This window comes from Staurois parvus, unplaced genomic scaffold (assembly GCF_062004578.1).
Source record: "Staurois parvus isolate SC_StPar_1 unplaced genomic scaffold, SC_StPar_1.0 ptg000089l, whole genome shotgun sequence".
NCBI classification, from domain to species: domain Eukaryota; kingdom Metazoa; phylum Chordata; class Amphibia; order Anura; family Ranidae; genus Staurois; species Staurois parvus.
This window is the reverse complement of record NW_028317885.1, coordinates 785,508-802,210: the sequence shown is the minus strand read 5'-3', so window position 1 is coordinate 802,210 and position 16,703 is coordinate 785,508. Positions and strand designations below refer to the sequence as shown.

General features: G+C 42.8%; 1 protein-coding gene across 10 annotated transcripts in view; it reads right to left on the bottom strand.

Moving 5' to 3' along the window:
* Positions 1–16,703, bottom strand: part of LOC149468331 (uncharacterized) — a 654,932-nt gene that overhangs the window by 206,261 nt on the left and 431,968 nt on the right. For 3 of the 10 annotated variants that reach the window (XM_089670290.1, XM_089670291.1, XM_089670293.1), the window contains one exon: positions 12,830–12,971. The exons of 6 other annotated variants lie outside the window; for them this stretch is intronic. The gene's annotated coding sequence lies outside the window, so the exon portion shown is untranslated. Of the gene's footprint in view, positions 1–12,829; positions 12,972–16,272; positions 16,411–16,703 lie in introns of those variants that run through there. One more of the 10 variants, XM_089670294.1, reaches the window with a different exon arrangement.

Genomic DNA, 16,703 nt, shown 5'->3' with positions numbered 1-16,703 from the left:
TGATGACTGCTGCTTGAGCTGTGGAGGTAGGCCAGAAAACGCCTGATAGCGATCTTTCTGTAACAACCGTCCTTGAGAGGGCACTTCCGGGTAACGGTTATTAGGTTGCTCGGGTGCTGTGGGTGGCAGTGGTACCGCAGGTAGAGCTGACTTGGAGGTTTCAGTGTTGTCGGCTTGGACGGTACTGCAAACTGGGGGTGGCGCAGATAACTGATTCAGTACATAGTCACTGGTGCGATCAACTGGATCATCTATCTCCTGTGGTAGCGAGCAGACTGGATCAAGACCTTGGCTCAATGCTTGCTCAAGTAGTCTTACTTTAGCTAATGCAATTTCCTCCTGCATCTCTGATTCGAAAATCTTTATTCGAGCCTCTGCTTCTGCCCTCTTGGCCTCTGCTTCTGCCTCTGCCCTCTTGGCCTCTGCTTCTGCTTCTGCCCTCTTGGCCTCTGCCCTTGCAAGAGCTTCTTTTTCAGTGAAGGAGCGTCTCGCTTTGGATTGCTCTGCGTTTATGCGGGCCTCTAGTAATCTGTCGCTCAAGGCTGAGCTTCTTGAGCACGATGATCTGTATGACCGAGAGGAATGTTTAGATGAATTTGATCTGTGTGATTTAGTTTCTTGCAAATGCGAGATACGGAGTTCCGCTTTACCTTTAACATCCAGCACCATGACGTCTCTTTGTCTGGCTATTGATTCTGCCTTGCTTAGTTCTGATAGGGCTTCATCGATATTAGAGTCTTTTAGAAAGGTTATATACCTTGTGGACAGTCTATTGTATCTTTCTTGAGCTGTGTCCAGCCGCCCGATGGCAACTTGTAAGCTTGTGGCATCACCTGAGGAGGATTTAAGTCCGGACATGAGGGAGGAAACTCGTTCCCATTGCTCCTCCAGGTTATCACATAGCTCATCTTTCGTGGTGTGATAATTTTCAATGACTTTTACTGTCGGTTTGAGAGAGCGTCTTGGTCGTATGACTTGTTCTGCTGGAAGTGTGGATTCTGTTCCCTGCCCTTCATAATGATCAGTATCAGGTTGTATTTGCTTTAGTTCATCACTGGGGAACTGTGCAAAGTCCTTTTCGGCCATTTTGACTTAAGGTGCGCTGTCCCTTTAAGAAAATGAAGTTTTGAATTGGGCGCTGAAAATCGCAGCACAGCTCCGATAGGGCACCTTGACAAAATTTCTAAGATATTTAGAATGAATTGCGGGGTTTTGCGGCGGCCACGGCAGTGTAAGGAACGTGCATAAACAGTACTTCTGTTATGCGAGGAAAAGTTAATATAGGACTTTAGGAATGGCTTGGCGAGTTGTGGAGGACTTCCAGGCGAGACTATAGATACTGCGTATGTGCAGTGCTTCCGCATAGGCTTGTGGAAACATGCACTGTAACCGGGCAGATTTGCTGCAAGTGGGCCTGTTGCTAGGGAGATTCCTGAGTGTGGTACTGGACTCTGAGGAAATCTGTAGCGGGGTATGGACTTTAAGGCAGTTTTTGACTGTTCTGTCCCCACATGAAGGCGAATGAAGGTATAACTGATAATGGCTGTGTAACTTCCTACCTTCGTATCCAAGCAGTGGAGCAGACCGGACCGGCAGATGTTCAGGTTAGACAGATCCAAACGTATACACAGGAATGAAATCAGCGTGGGTTTATTTGGTCCAAAATACAGCGACAAACAGTGATACAATACTGTAAGGTAGTAGAGGTATTGATGCTGTCCTGTTATAATCTTTCCTGAGGCTAACTGCTGGTCAAAAACTGATGCCTTCACAAGCCCAGGGTATTGAATGTCCTGTCACACAGCTATACAGCAGATAAAATGGCTGCAGGAAGTGACCAGAACCAAGGCTTGCCTAAAACCACGCCCAGCAGAGAAAACACTTACTAGCTATAACAAAGGCATGCAGCATGCAAATTCTGGCCAGCAGATGGCAGCAACAGATCAAGACATAGAAACAAACATGGTGAAATAAGAATTGGTAATACAATGCACAGTTAAATAACAAATATGAGGAGAACAGCACACACAGGATAAAGGTTTCCTAATTGATGCAATACACATTGTGCAATAAAGGAAGTTAATCCCTATTAAAGTTCGGTGTTACACTCGAAATACGAGTTATAGGCCTGCACTGGGTCACATTCATTGTCCTAGGTCTGCCTTGGCTGCCTGTACTCCTCAGAATCCAGTTCAAAGTACTGATACGATCACCTAAACCTGCTGGTTGCCATTTTAAGAATCTTTTGTATCAAATGTTTAATACAAAAAACACATAAAACAGTGAAACAGAGTCCTAAACTAACCATCCACCATGCAATCTGATTGTAGGCTTTCCTTTAGATCTACCATCAATTCTAGAGCAAGGACCTGATTAATTGATACTAATTAAATGGATTGTTTAGCTTTGTCCTCCTATCAGGCCTGGTTCACACCTATGCAGTTTCCCTTTGATCTGTTTCTGCAGTGCTTTTTGCGATGCGTTTTGCATTTTTGTACATGTGTTTGTTTTTTTTCGATTGTTTTATTGCCATCTGCACAAATATATACAGCATAACAGGTCTGTATAAAAACAATTTCTGGTACAAAACCTTTGAAGAAATATACAGAAAAGAACAAAAGTGAGTCCGTAAATATTATCCAGTTCTTCCAAGACATTGCACAATGTAACACAACCAAATGGCTAATCAAATGTTGTCTGCAAAGCCATACAGTAAATATAATAAGACGGATACCACAAGTACATAGAGCAGTTTCACATGTATTATTCTGTGTGCAGCAGTAAGATGTTGCTTCTTAGTAATAGAGATAGTTAAGAAAAATTGTCAGGAAAAGAAAAGGAACACAGAAAGATTGGAATCAGATTTGAAACCAAACTTTGTGGTGTGAACTCCCACACTTCCTCAACCTTTCAACATACTGGGAACACCACAGTGTCATGTACCAGTGCATCCAATAATCAAAGACAACAATGGATCATACTCTATACAGTAATTATACCCCTCCAGGACTGTTGTCTACTGTATCCGATGATTCTATCCATCTACACTAAATTCAAAGACATTTTTTAGGCCATCCTCTTGCTTCATATGTCATTTCATATAGTGGGACATTATAATTCACTCTTTTTTCCCAGGCTGCCAAACCGAGGACATCCGTTTGTGTCCAATGTAACACGATCAATTTACACACATAAAAAAATAATCATCTCAAGAAGGTTTGCGTGGCATTATCTATAATATCGTCCTCAATTACCCCCAGGAGGCAAGTAAGTGGGCTACAAATATTTGGTAAATCAAACACATCTGCTATAAATTGGGTGACGTGAGCACATTGGTCAGACCATAGCACACTCCCAGACCATATGCAGGAATGTTCCCTCAGCCCTGGTTCACACTAATGCAGTGCGGAATTCGCAGCATTTTCTGTGCGAATTCCGCACCGCATCAGAATCGCACCCCGTTCATGCGAACTGCTGCTGGTGTGTAGGTTACGTTAACAACACCCCAAAAGCGGTCCAAAAAACGCGGTGCAATGTGCAGAATTGGATCACATAGGTGTGAATACCCATCCAATTCTAGTGAGGACCCAAAAAAATGGTCCTGTACCTTTTTGGTGCGGGTGTGGTGCGATTGGAGCCATGCATAATGTATGGCTCCAATCGCACCACACACAAATCGCATGTGATTTGCACAGGAATGCGGTGCGGTACCTGTACGAATCACATGCGATATACCGCACCACATATATGTGAACCCAGGCTAAGTCACTGAACATTTATAACATGTTGCAGAGTCCCTCCTACCCATCTTAAATAATCTTAGTGGAATAGCCAATCAAAGTGCTCTGTTATGGGGCTCTCAGGGTTGGTCGTGGGTAATAGTCAGCATCTCCAGATCTTCATGCTGTAGAGGGGCAGATGGAAGGTCCTGACGGTGCAGTCACATATGACCGAAGCACTTCTGACCATCTTTGAGCTGTCAGATCTGGGACAAGAGCATACCATCTTTCCCTAGTTGTATGGCATTGTCTACGATCTATCAGAATCAGTGCGGAGTAATAGCTAGAGACCAATTTATTATGCTCCGGTCTCAGAAAGAGTGTCTGCAGTCGCACGTGCGTTTTTGATGCGTTTTACGGTTTTTATTTTTCTTTCTAACTTTTTGCTGGGCAGATTAAAATGCATTAAGAACGCAACAAAAACACACTACATGCTTTTCTGCAGTGTCTCCATTGAAGTCTATAAAACCAAAAATGGACCAAAAGTGGACTTCCAGCTGACAAAAAAAAAAAAAAAAGAAGAGTCAGCAGCTACAAAAACTGCAGCTGCTGACTTTTAAAATACAGTAACTTACCTGTCCCTCGGTCCAGCGGTGTCCTCACCACCGCTGGTCTCACCGGCCGCCTTCTCTCTCCCTGGCGCATCTGTGGCTCGAGGCTTCACAGCCAGGTGCCCACTGTGCATGTGTGAGTAGCGCTGCACTTTGTGAATGGTCCCGTAGTCTTCTGGCACCTGTCACGTGTCCCAGAAGAATATGGGGAGGGAGGACAACTTCCACTTCCCACTTCCGATTGCCTAGGCGATCACAGCGGTAGTGGGAGCGGGTACCTGACAAATTTGGGTACCCTCTCCCCCATGGTGCCAATCCTTAATGGGGAGCGGGGGGGGGGGGGGGGGACGACAAAGCAAAAAAGCGTAACTTCCCCTTTTGGGTGAAACTCCGCTTTAAATAGATGGCTGTGCATTTCTGCAAAATGCAGTAGAAAATGCATAGGTGTGAACTTAGACTTACATAGTTGTGGTCACTCAGGAGATTGTACAATTAGATTGTTTAGTGTATGGCCAACTTTAGGGTGTGGTGTGCAAACAATACAAATTGTCATGTGCAAAGGAAAAATTCTGTCTGGGAAAATGTAGTCCATTTACCAACTGCAGATTAAGGCTCCGTTCACACTAATGTGTTCTTTAGCGCTTTTTGCAGAAACGCACTATAATCCATTTAACATGGTTTCCTAAGGAACATGTTCACATCTATGCTTTTTTGAGCTGCTGCATTTCGGAAAGGGTCAGGGACTTTTTTCAAAGCAAAAAGCAGCATTTTTGCTACAATAGACTTCAATGGAGAAGCTGCTGAAGTGCACAGTAGTGCATTTTTGCCGCATTTTCCATGTTTATTCTGCCCAGCAACAACAAAAATTAACTTTACCAAAAAGCTGAACAAAATGCAAAATGCGTCAAACACGCGTTGAGAAAAACGCAAAGCAAGCTGAAAAAAGCACTGGAGAAAGCATCAAATGCCAATATATATGTGAACCAAGCCTAAGCAAACAGACTGTGACTGCTGTCAGAAGCTGGCCATACACTATTTGATTTTTTTTTTTCCCTTTTTTTTTTTTTTAATCCAAACAACTTTTATTGTCAATATAATAGAGAAAATGGAACAGTACTTAGAGAATCCAGAATGACATTACTGCAACAGTAGGATTACAAACAAAAAGAACAATGTGGATATGCAGATCCCGTAATAAACAGAATAACAGAAATGGTAATCAAACAAAACAGAGACCACAATGATCCAAAACTGTCTTGACAATATCTTGCTTTTTCCTTTTTACGTCTTATTCCTTCCTGACCAGATGTAAACAGAAATGGGGGAAAGGAACAAAGCCCAAAACATGTCTTCAAACAATTAAAATAAACCCACATCAACAAACTCTGGTTCACCCGAGACGTCTCATCAAAAAGAATGGGAGATGCACATGAACTCCCCCAGGGGGAGGAGTGGAGCCACAAGTGGTATAAAATGTCACACCTGCAGAAGTCGGTCCAATATCAATTGAGGAGGGGGCCAGCCCATGTCACTATTAGATTTTTGAACGAATGTTCATATGAACAGTCATTCCAAATTTTTCAATACATTTGATGGTTTGATGAATGTCGTTCGAAAATTGAATTTGATTTTAACATTTGATTTTGAAACAAATGTTATTTCCCAAATGAAAACCACATACACTGTTGCAAATTTGTTCATTTGGGAAAAACTTTCCATCCAGCTCCTTCGAATTTTCTTGCCACTGTGGTCAAAAATGAACATTAGTTTGATCCACTAATGACTGGAATATTGAACAAACATTCTTAAAGTGAAAATGTCTGAATTACATTTTACTACGTATGATAAGATTGAAATGGAGTTGATCTGCCAACCCCCCTGGATGTGTATGTTGACCTGTAATGGATTCCTAAGGAGCTCTGATCACTTGAAACCAAGCAACAGAGCACGCCGGTTTTGCAGAAACGCATCAGGCGGAGTCTTGGTGAGACGTCATCGTGCACTGGCGTTTTTAGCGGTCTTAGGCAAGCTAGAGAACAGTTATAGTGAATTAGAACCACTTGCAGAATTGAGCAATAATGATTCGTTGGGAGATTCATCATCAGACACTGAAAACAATTCTGCGACTGAGCTCAGTGATGTGCAAACTTGGTGTTCTATTTCAAACTTCAGTGTTTTTAGTTTGACTACATTATTGAATTAAATGTATTATTATTATTATATTATTATTTTTTATAATTATTTATTATATTATAATTTATGATTTCGGGTTTCAAACTTTATCATACCCGGGATGTTTACTAGACTTTTGTTTGGACAGATTTAAGTGAGTTGTTCCTAAGAATTACAGGCCTACAATAAAAAACCAAAATATTTCCATGCAAACAATGTACCGCTTTGACATTCAAAAATATTGATTAGTTTGACCGCCAGGGAGGTTAATGAGTGATCAGCTTATTCCATCTCTATCATTTGAGATCCACTTTATCTGGTAAGAGGCCATTCTCTTTCCCTTTGAGGAGCACTTTTCCAGCACTGGAGCACTTTTGTGAAGTGGAGGTTTATCAACACTGAGCACTTTCTTCACTACGTGGATTCCATATAGATCACATGAACCTTTTGAGTTGCTTTTAAATGCTACAAATGTTACATTTTATATTTTTTCAGTTTGTCAATTTATACTATTATTTATAATTGGTGATTTGCATACGTTTCACATAACTTTAAAGGGACAGCACACTTTTTTGATTATACAACAGAGAGAAAAAGATATTGGGGGATCCAGAAGACCCCCTAAAGAAAGAGGTTTTGAAAGAGAACCAACAGCTTTATTAAATTCACAAAAATATAATAGACCTATTAGGCCAACAGATCCTCCATTCACATTAAAATGAGGTATGATAACGTTATCACCTTAAAATGACCCGGGCCACACACAGTAACAAATTAATCGCTATACAACTACCCTCCGTCTTAAAGGAGTCAATTCTATCCAGAGTCTCATATATCGGGAACACACGTATTCAGCCACATAGGCAGGGAACTGAGCTCTGGAAAATGGACTCACCAAACAAAAAAGTCTGAAAGTGAAAGGCTTCTTTGCCCTCAAGTTAGAGAGGTGATTTTATACTTCAATATTTTTACTGAAAGATTGGTATACAACAGTATACATAGAAATAGAGACAATATGCACCGACACGGTGAGATGAAGTATATAAACATATACTTAGAACATAACAGCACATGAGAAATATAGAAAAGATATCCCTAGTCAACCACATTGTATACAAAGGACACCATCACCACCAGATGGGAAATTTTACATCTATCAATGAACATAGGCACCAAAGTGCCATAGAGATTTACCAAAAGTATCAAAGACCAATTCAGAGAAAGAAAAGAAATAAGGATTAAGACAAGAAAAGTCAGAAAAAGGCGCTTGGGAACCAGAGACCAACGAAGTAGCGTTTAATCGGGATCTTTGATAAAGAATGGGCTACATCTCGCCAAGTATCCAAGTCTAATGAGCTATTCAAATCCCGTTCCCATTGAGTCATATAAAATAATTTAGTGAGTGGATCAACAAGGAAAGCACAGACAATGGATAAACGACCCCTCATCATCCCAGTTGCTCCACAGGAGACCTCCAACGGACTGAGTGTGCAAGGTTCTGTAATTAATTTGAGTTTAATACCGATAAATGAGATAAGTTGATAATAATGAAATAATTCCCCAGGAGGCAAATGATATTTTGTCAAGAAACAGTGGAGAGAACGGGGGCGAAGCCCATCCAGGTACGCAGCAACCCCTTATTTATCCACCATTGAAACACCGACGGTGATAAGCCAGGTATAAACTCGGGATTGCAAAAAAATGGAGCTAGTGGGGTATGTGGGGAGAATAAATGTTTGCGAGCTCACCATCTATCCCACACCGTTAATGAATAGGATAACATAGGACACAGAACAGGAGGACGCAAGCGACTGGGAAGCCACATAAGAGCCCCAACAGCGTAAGGATAGCAAGATAAGGCCTCAATGCCAACCCACTGGGGGACATAACTCCTGGCCGTAGTACACGATAATTGTGCTATCTGAGCCGCCTGAAAATAGGCAAAAAGATTAGGAAGTCCCAAACCGCCATGCTTCTTTAGAGAGGTGACTTTAATATGGAGTTATTGAAGAAAGAAAAGACTTGGATTTTTAAAATAAAAACTTTGGCACCCCTCGGGTTAAATAATGAAATGAGTTTAAAGGTCTTTCTAGAGCCATGATGGTCACTATTCCCTTTAATTGAAATTTTTCCCCCCTTTTAATGTTCTTTGAATTACCACTGTCTGTGCCATTGATAATTGGGTTCTGTTCTATGAATAACTATAGAAAAAGTGGGCCCCGTTTAATATATTGAATTAACATGCAATTATAGTACCACCGTGGATGTTTAAAATTGCTTTATATTGATTTTAACCTATTACTTTTAAAAGTAATGGTTTGTCTGAGACATAGAGGTGCTGTCCTTTAAACTGGGACCACCCCTGGCCATTTTAAGTGGCTGAACGGGATGTCTTTCTCATTAAAAGGCCGGGAGCACGTATGTCTAGACGTCCTGACAAAGCCCACGGTCACGTGGGCGAAACGCGTTGACGTAGGCAGCGTCAGCTAGTCCCTGGGCCACACCTACACAGGTGGTAATGTGTGGATCCGCCTCACACTGATTCAAGCATGGCAGTAACGTATACGCCACCCCTGCTACACTACCTAAGACTACAGCTTTGAGCCTTTACAACCAGAGGGTCATCTATTGTAACCCGGCGGGGTTTTCGGAGGCTGTCACGGTCTGCTCACTTGGATGACATTAAAACCATCATCTTATCTGCCAACCATGTGAAGATCGTTACATTGTCACTAGATGCCCATATCGTTTAGAGTGGTGAGAGCCTGCGGGCACGTTTTATGTGGCAGCTGCCGTTTCAATGCAACTAGCTCTACACCTCTTGTATGGTTTAACCACTTCCCATCCGGCTCATGTATATAAATGGGCAGACAGAAGCAGTGCAGGGGCGGGTTGCCGTTCATAAACGGCGCCCGCCACTTTCAGCCTGGGTGCGCTCCCTGGGACACAGTGGAAAACCGATTGCTGTACGGGACCTCTGTGTGCGGTTCCGATCATGTGATCGCTGATTGGCCAATCAGTGATCAAATGAATAGTAGTAAGCAAGATGTCATTATAACATCATTGCTTACTACGTGTGAAATCTGTGAATGATCACAGAGAGCACATGGTACAAGGCTATTCACAAAAGCCTTATATCATGTGACAAGCTGTGACCAATCACAGCTCACACAGTATTTCTCAATGGCAGAAGGAGAAATGATTGCTTTTACAGCCTTTATGGGTGTAAAAGCAATCAGTGTAAAAAAAAAAAAAAAAAAAAAAATCTTCATCACCCCCCACAAGTAGTGACAGTGACATGGTGACACTGTACTGCTAGGGTGACGGTATGTTAACAAAAAAAAACAAATGATAATATAAAAAAATTAACTAAAAATTTAAAAAAACATTTTGAAAAATAATAATTCTTGGTTATAAACTAATTTGGATTATTTTTTCAAAATTTTTGGACTTTTTCATTTATATAGCAAAAAAAATAAAAATCCCAGTGGTGAATAAATACCACCAAAATAAAGTTTTATCTGTCTCGAAAAAATGCTAAAAAATGTATATGGGTACAGTGTTGCATGACCGCCTGCTGGTGTTGGTGCCACTGGGAGCAATGGCGCCCCATCGTTCGTGCCACTGGGAGCAACGGCGCCCCATTGTTCATGCCACTGGGAGCAACGGCGCCCCATCGGTCGTGCCTCCGGGAGCAACGGCGCCCCATCGGTTGTGCCACCGGGAGCAACGGTGCCCCATCGTTCCTGTCACTGGGAGCAACGGCGCCCCATCGTTCCTGTCACTGGGAAGGAGGAAACCAAAATTGTAGAAAATGTGGAGGACCAATCTAGGCGAGTGCATGAACACACAGCCCCTCCACACATCAATTGGTGCTGGCCCAATCCGTGATTGTAGCACTGGAGGAACATGAAAGTAAGTTGGCAGCACTTCAACGATTTTGCAGATAAAGCATTTATTGGTATGCAATACAAACATGACAGCGCCCTGAATGGACAGAGAACAGTAAATGTGTATTGATACAGACATTACTGACTAAGTGATGACTAAGCACATGCCTGTGTGAAACGCGTTTACTGCTCTCTGTGTATTGTGGGAGCCGTCATGTTTGTATTGCATTTTTCTTGAAGATTCCAATAAAAGTTTTATCTGCAACATCATTGACGTGCGCCCAACCTACTTTCCTGTTCTTCGAGTCCTTGGAAGGAATTGTGCCCCATCGTTGGTGTCATTGGGAGAGTTTAGGGTTAACTTCTTCATGTTCTATAGTTTGAATGCCATGCCATAGATATATTAATTATCTTTGTAAAAGAGCATATTCCACGCTCTACTTTTTTTCAAATTTTTCCAGGAAAAAAAAAACTTTTTGCCAGGCCTTCCCATCTCTAGATGTGGCAACAATTCACTGCAATATTTATATTCTTCACCTTACTAGCTTACTAATTGCATCATGATCAGAAGCTGTAAATTGCAAAACACTAAAACAGATTCCCTCCTCCACTTAATGACTGGAGGGACCTGTCATTGCAAAAATGATAACTACATTCACCATAAAGAACTGGCAACTGGATGCTGGGTCATGTAGTCCCAAAGAGGGTCATCTTGTGATGTGCTCAGTTTGCACTTCCTGGTCAGAGAGTTGGGGAAGCACTGCTAAACATCTGCAGCCAGTAACAGTGATAACCTCAGTGCAATAAGTGTTTCCTCATATTTGTAAATTAAATGATTTACCGAGGAGTGTTTTATTTGTGGATTTTGATATATTAAAAAGGAAAAAAAAATGGAGACTTTATTACCACTTTAAAAACCAGACAAGACGCAGAGACTGGCCAAAAGATTGGAATTTCTATGGTCCTAAGACCTGATGCAAGCATATCAGCAAATGGAGACCATGCAGGTTTAGCTGTACCTATACAATGTGCTGAACCAACTTCCCAAATCTCTACTACTAGGAGAGAGTGACCCAAGTCTGTCTATGCACACCCATCAAAATGTTACATTTATAAAAAACCACTGACAACCAAAAAGTGAACATTTCTTGTATCAGTGTGCTGGATGGCATAATGTATGTCTACAAGTGGCATGAAATGGGCAGACTTTAGCCTTCCAGAGACCACAGTGAACTGGTTTCTGAAATTAGCTGGCTGTATCATACAGTACATACACTTTATGGCTAAACTCTGCCAAATGATTGAGTCCAGGTGCACAAAGGCAGGTCCATGATGACACCGTTTATGGAGTTTGGTTTGAAATAACTCACGTGGCCAACACAGAATCCTGAATTCAACCCTACTGGCAGGATCACCGCTGGGCTGAACGGAAAAAACAAACAAACTTGTAGTGTGTACCAGGCACAACTTTCAGTTGCTGGCTTCAAAACAAAAAAGTATACATCGTCTGTGTGTTTACTATAGTAAGCAGTCACAGTCTGAGAAGAAAAGCCTGTCCCCTGACAGCATCTTGCAGAGAAGAACCCTTGCTCTTTCTGTGGAAGCAGCGGTTGTTCTGCACAGGACAGACCTATAGCTTTGGGATCAGCGACACTCATGCACCTTGCAGATTGGAGAGTTCTGTCTCTGACTCAGCAGTGGGTGTATCAGGTCTCTGAAAGGCAACCGTTGCCTCCACACAGCGAGAAAGGGTCCTTCTCAGCAGCATTGCAGATAGTGGACAAAATGTTCTTTGCTTTGTTTTTGTTACAATACTTTTGTTTTGATGCATCTTAAATGTATTTAGCGGATTTAAACTGAAAAATGTGTTGACTTTTACATTTTCAAAAGCAGAACAGATATTGCAATCCCCTGTAATTGTATCAGAACAGCAACTTAAAGTGATTCTAAACCCATTTCATTTTCTTTAAAATAATAAACATGTCATACATACCTGCACTGCGCTCCCCTCAGGTCCCCCGATAGTGGTCCTGGCTCCTCCCCCTTTGCCAAGTGTCCTCATAGCAAGCCACTGGCTATGGGAGCACTCGTGCAGGTTCACTGCCGAGCCAGCTCTGAGTGTCCATTGACTCACAAAGCACAGCCAGGCCCAGCTTCCTCCTCACTGGCTGCGATTGGCAGAAGCCAATGGCTCCCGCTGCTGTCTCTGAGCCAAAGAGGAGGGAGAGAACAGAGAGATGGAATATTGATTTTTGCCAAAATGTCATCTATCCTTCTAGTGTATGATCTGAAATTACTAAGAATAAAAAGGTGCTCTGGATAGGCAGTGGATTGCTGCTGACACTGTATGCTGTGTTTTGGTTATAGAACTAAACTGCCCGAGTGATGCCTGCTGTAGTACTCCAGTGATAAAACATGAAAAGGAACCATGGCTTACCTTGCTCCTATGATCACCAGGTATTCCAGTAACCTGAGAAATGGCTTTTTCTTCTGCCCCATGGTCCCAACTTCCTACTGAATCATCTCACACACTGCTCAGCTCACTGGACCATCACTGATCAAGGAGAAACCAGCAGGAACTTTAAACCAAGAGAAAAATACACAAAAAGAAACAACAAAATATATAAATACATTTCACACATACCAGCCTTTATATAATATTAACCTCAAACATATGGCTGAAATATTTATACAGGTCTTATATGACAGAGGATTTGTATTTCTATCCCTCCAGTCCTGAGATCTACACAGCTCTGCCACAGAGCACATTCCTGTTTGGCAGGGCAGGAACCCCATTTTTCTCTGCTGCAGTTAACACTTACAGGTCTTGCCGTTCCCCCAGCCTATGACTGTTATTGATAATAAATCACATTTCAGCTACTGCTTGCATTTAAAAAAAACATAATTTAGAGATATATTAAAGGGAGCTCCACCCAAAAGGGGCAGCTCTGCTTGTCTGCCTCCTACCCCCTCCACTGCCACATTTCGCACTTTTTTGGGGGGAGGGGGGAGCGGATCCCTGGTTCTGGCAAGCCCTCCTCCTTCCCCCCCCTCACAGTCTTCTAGGACACTTTACAGGTCCCAGAAGACTGCCGGACCATTCGGGAGGCGCAGTACAATGCGTCCATGCGCAGTGGGCACCAGGCTGTGAAGCCACAAGGTGTCACAGCTGGGTGCCCACTGTTGAGATGCTGGCGCCAGAGGGGGAGACAAGCGGGAGAAGGGACGGCATGGGCGAGAACATCACTGATCCTGCTACGGCAGAGTTCAATATTTTAAAAGGGGTATAAAGTAGAACTATAGGCAACATTTTTTTTTCATTTTGGATAGAGTAAGGGAGGGTTATAACACCCGTCAGTTTTATTTTTTGCCATCTGTGTCCCATTGGGGAGATTTACCTTCACTTCCTGTCCCATAGCCAAAACAGGAAGTGAAGAAGATCCCTGCAAATTAAGGGAATCCTTTGGGGTCCCCCATTGGAAGATTTTCCCTCTATTACTTTTCTTGGGACAACATAAAATTTGGGATTTTCTTTGACTTTTACCTTCGATGATAATGGCAAACAGGACAAACAGAGAGGGGGAATCTCCCAGGGACACAGACAGCAATAAGAACCTGACAGGTGTTCCAATCCCTCTCCACTCTACCCAAAAAAAAAAAAAGTTTATCCTTAGTTATACCTTAAGGCTTTCTAATCACAAGAATGAAAATACTCCATAATACTCGCTGCCGGTATTCTCACCTTCCAAAGCCTTTTAGTTCACGGATAAGTTCACCTTTTGAAATAAAAATTGCACATTTTATATGCAGGTAATAAAATGTGCATTATTTTTTGCTGCAGATGCCTGGAAAGCATTGCACCAGCGATAGGCAGATCACCGATGCCATGCAGGTCTCCTGCAGATCTGTCAGTACATCTGCTCACCCATACAGGATGTACAAGCAAGCAGATATACTGACAGGAAGACTGAATGAACTACCCCAGTGCTCCACAGTGCCGTGGTAGTTCATTGAGAACTACAAGCTGACAGCCGCTAAGTCTGTCGGGACTAGTAGTTTCTCATTCACAGAGGAGTGACGCTGCGGAGCAAATGGAGCCCCGCACGGCCACATTTTTTAAAAATTTGACAGCTATCGGGGAGAAGATCCCTCACTAGCTGACAAAGCTGGGGATCTGCAGGGAGCGGGGGCCAGTGCTTTCATAACATGTTACACTCTGAATATGGGGGTAACATGTTACAAAAGGGGAATTAACCTTTAACCACTTGCCCTCCAGAGGATTTACCCCCCTTCCTGAGCAGGCCATTGTTTTGCATTACGGCTGGTCAATGGTACGATGGTATTTGATTGCCTATGCGTTTTTTATTTATTGCACAATAAAAATAAAAAAAAGACTGACAATTTTGAGAAAAAAAACATTATTTTTTGACTTTTTGCTATTAGACATGTCCAGTAAAAAAATTTTAAAAATCACATTTCATCATAAATTTAAGCCAAAATGTGTTCTGCTCCATGTCTTTGCTATAAAAAATCCCAATATGTGTAAATTAATTGGCTGACGTGAAATTTATAGTGTTTACAAATGGCGGTATATATACTGGGTTTTTTTTTTTTACTAGTAAGGACGGCGATCGGCAACTTATAGCAGGACTGTGGTGGCCATTCTGACACTGGGAGGGAACTGACCTGTTGTCACTGACATCCCTAAGGACACCAATATAGTGATCAGTGCTAATAAAAACCACTGACACTGCACTAATGGCAGCTGGGAGGAAGGGGTTAACATGTGGGGCGATCAAAGGGTTAACCTGTGTGCTGTGTTACTATGGGGCTGTGTGTTAGTACTATGCACAGCCATGCAAAGCAGTGTGCAGGAGCTGACAGGGAGGAGAACTGTTTTGTTTACAAACCATTCTCCCCCCCCCACCCCCCCATCGCAGATGTTTGGCCATAACCAGGTGTGGTGACTGATAGCCGCGGCCGCTAATGATGGCGCGGGTAGGGCACACATGCGCCCACTACCTGGCAATGTAAAATCAGGTATATACAAGTGATTTTGTGCACCCGTGCCGCCTTGTAGCAGTACTTCTATATAGGGTGGACGGGAAGCGGTTAATACATTACTGATGTTTACCTTCCTGGTGACACCTCTGGCACGTGTGCATTCTAATGAATATTCTCAGTATCCTGATATGCTGCGATGTGAAGACACCTTTGCTCTAATGACATGATCACAGATCTCCAGTATAGGTTCTCACTCTCACAAGCCTTCCTCTGTTTACTTCCCTGAAACACCATGTGACAAGCAACATCACAGGGGCTGTGTCATCACTTAGGCTACTTTCACGCTGACCTGCGGCAAAAACACATATGCATATTTCACACGTTTATACCGCGGTTGCTGTGCGTTTTGTGGTGTGTGTTAAATGTGTTGCATTGCAAAGCATATTGGTGAATAGCTGGTTGTTAAGGACGTCATCAGGTACTGGCTTCTTAACCACTTGACAACCAGCCTATAGCTGAATGAAGGCTACAGCGCGGTTGTCCAGTTCTGGGAGGGCGTCATACGACATCCTCCTAGAACGCGCCCTCCCGCGTGCCCCCAGCGGCGCGCATCTGGTGATCTCCGTGATTGCTGTGTCCTATATACACAGCTGATCACGTGATGTGGTAAAAGGGCAATCATAGCAGCCTTTTACCACATGATCAGCTGTGTCCAATCACACAGATCACTGGGTAAATGCAGTTGATGGTCGTCGGCTTCACTTTCCTCACGCTGTCACAGTGTGAGGAAAGTCCTGCCTATAACCGGCAATTGTCTGAAAACAGATCGGCACTGATGATCAGTGCCACCCACATGTGCCCAGCAGTGCCACTCACGTGCCCAGCAGTGCTTCCCATCCGTGCTGCCCAGCAGTGGCGCCAGTCAGTGCCCAGCAGTGCTGCCCATTAGTGTAGCATCATCAGTGCCGACTCATCAGTGACGCCTCATCAAAGCACATCAGTGAAGGAGAACAATTACCTGTTTGCAAAATTTTATAATAGAAACAGAGAAACACTTTTTTATTTATATTTTTTGCTATTTTTTTGTTTATAGAGCAAAAAATAAAACACCCAGAGGGGATTAAATACCACCAAAAGAAAATCTGTGTGGAAAAAAAATGATAAAAATGTCATATGGGTACAGTGTTGCATGACCGCGCAATTGTCATTCAAACTGCGCCAGCGCTGAAAACTGTCCTGGGCAGGAAGGGGGTATAAGTCCCCGGTAGGGAAGGGGTTAAAGGATAAGTTCACCTATCATAACATGT